Raw genomic sequence first — 2,582 nt, forward strand, 5'->3', positions numbered from 1 at the left:
ATTTTTAAATGCTTAATCTTTCAAGTATTTCTACAGTGTTACCCATTACACTGCAGGATGGTGTTCTTCAACAGTTATATTCTTTTAAAATATAACTCAGTGCAATTTGCGTCATGGTTTCCTTTACCGCCCTTTCTGCGCCACCTGACAGTATTTTTAGGTTGGTATATTCGTTACACTTCTGCGACAAAATACACTGAAAAAGAGCAAGGCAGGGAAGAATGGGTTTACTTGAACTTAAAATTCTGTAGAGGAGTCAGTCCGTTATGGTGGGGATGATTAAAACCGTATGAGCATGAAGCCAACCCATCACATTTCACCTGCACACAGGAAGCAGAGCGGAGAGCCAATGGGGCCGGGCTGTAAGCTCTCAAAACCCTCCTCAAGTGGCGTACTTCCTCCATTGAGCTTCTGCTTCCTCAGATTTCCAAATCGTACTAACAAAACAGCCACGGGGAGAGCAAACGAACAAATAAATGAACCCAAGGAGAACATTTCCACCTGAATCAAAGCGTTCCTTCTCAGGCCCCAGAAGGCTATGGGACAGCTCGTGATACAATATATATTTTAAGTTCAACTTCGAAAGTTCCCAGTCCTTAACAGCCCCACCACTGCTCAAAATTATAAAGTCCAAAGACTCTTCTAAGACTCGAGGCAACCTCTTATCTATGACCCCCTTAAATTTAAAATACAGATTACATTCTTTAAGCATACAATGGCACATGCGTATTACTAATTGGGATATTAGGAAGAAAGACTGGGCCAAATCAAACTGAACCCTAGTAGTGAAAACGCTGTATGCTCCAACTTTATGTCTATTTATGGGGCTACCTTGCCTTTGTATTTGCCACTGCAGACCCCATTTAACTTAGTAAATTGTTCTCCCTTTATAAAGATTAGCATAGCAATGTCTACTGCACATAAGTTCTCATAAACCAGCCACATAACCTTATCTCACATAGTGTTGTCACTGGTCAGTTAAATAACACCTTCTTGGTAGTTATTTGTACCTCGCGATTGACTCAAACGCTGCCACTATCTCATTTCTATTTTTAAATTCCATTCTTACATAACTCAGCACTTTGTATGATATTACTCTATCACTTGAAGACAAATTTGAGACGATCCCTAAACACGAAAGTAACCCCTTGGACCTGTGGCCACAGTCTCATGCCATGGATTGTCATCTCTGCACTTGTCGTGAGACCCAGCTTTGGAGTGGCCTCCTATTCCACCTGCTTCTTCTAATGATGCTGGCAGCCTGGCGCTCTCAGCCCAACGCCACCAGCACTATCACCACCAGCACCATCACCAGCACCACCAGCGCCACAGCCACCGCCGCGGCCGCTGCCCCTACCCCCTATCCCCCGTGGTGCTGGTGCCTGGTGATTTGGGTAACCAGTTGGAAGCAATGTGCACACTACCTTTACTCCGAAAGGACGGACAGCTACTTCACACTCTGGCTTAATCTTGAACTGCTTCTGCCTCTTACCATTGACTGCTGGATTGACCATATCAGATCGATTTACAACAGAACATCTCAGGCCACCCAGTTTCCCGATAGTGTAGATGTGCTTGTCCCTGGTTTGGGGGAAACATTTTCTGTGGAATTCCTAGACCCCAGCAAAAGGAATGTGGGTTCCTATTTCTACACTATGGTGGAGAGCCATGTGAGCTGGGGTTACACACGGGGTGAAGATGTCCGAGGTGCTCCCGATGATTGGCATCGAGCCCCAACGGCAACCACAGTCCTGGAAGGACAATTATTATCCATGCTTTCGTCTTCCTGGGTGGGCCCTAGGGGGCGTGGCCAAGACCGTGTATGTCCTGGCCTCAGGAGACAATAATCACACCCCTGTCATTGCGACGCTGAATATCCAGGAATAGCAGCGATCCGATCCGCTGTCTCCACCAGCAGGTACTGCCATACACCACACGTGGTCACCTAAAAAGGTATTTGTACACACATCCACAACTCACTACACCTTCCGAAGCTATCACAGGTTCTTCCAGGACATCAGCTTTTGAAGATAGCTTGGTTAATGAGGTAGGACACAGAAGGGCTGCACCAGACTGGTATTCCCAAGCCAAACTCTACTACGAGAGCTTCCCGATCGCCACGCAAATATCTGCTTTGGTGATGGTGACTTCCCTGTGACCTCACTGGTAGAAATTCTGAGTGTGGGAGGCACTCAGGTAAGCCCTTGCAGGCTGGGCAGCTGTTTGTGTTCTCCTGATTCCTCCAGGTTAGATTATTTACAGTCTGCTCCTCTAGGAACATGCTAGTTCTGGACTGGGCAGTAGAGGACCTCTCAATTCTGGGGGCCATGTCCTAGAATTCCTGGTCTCTCTGCTTGTGACGTGGGTTCCAGTACCAAAGTTGGCTCTGTTGTGTCTGAGACTGTAGTTTAAGGAGGGGGCTAATGGCATGCCTTCTCTTAGGTTCCTAAGAAAAATGTGAGCTTAAGGGAACAACCGTGGTTGATTAGAGCTTCCCACGAGCCACCTTCTTGAGAACTCCACCACCGTGGTGCACAGCCTGCTATAGGGTCTTTCTAGCATCTACTTGGGCTGGCACAGGG

General features: G+C 47.0%; 1 pseudogene across 1 annotated transcript; it reads left to right on the top strand.

Annotated features, from left to right (window-relative positions):
- The first annotated feature begins 295 nt into the window (after positions 1–295).
- On the top strand, positions 296–1,949 carry LOC308431889 (annotated as a pseudogene). Its single transcript has 2 exons — positions 296–362; positions 1,212–1,949. The product of its transcript is annotated as an uncharacterized misc_RNA (transcript).
- Positions 1,950–2,582: the final 633 nt, after the last annotated feature.

This window comes from Micromys minutus (assembly GCF_963924665.1).
Source record: "Micromys minutus genome assembly, chromosome: 17".
Taxonomy (NCBI): domain Eukaryota; kingdom Metazoa; phylum Chordata; class Mammalia; order Rodentia; family Muridae; genus Micromys; species Micromys minutus.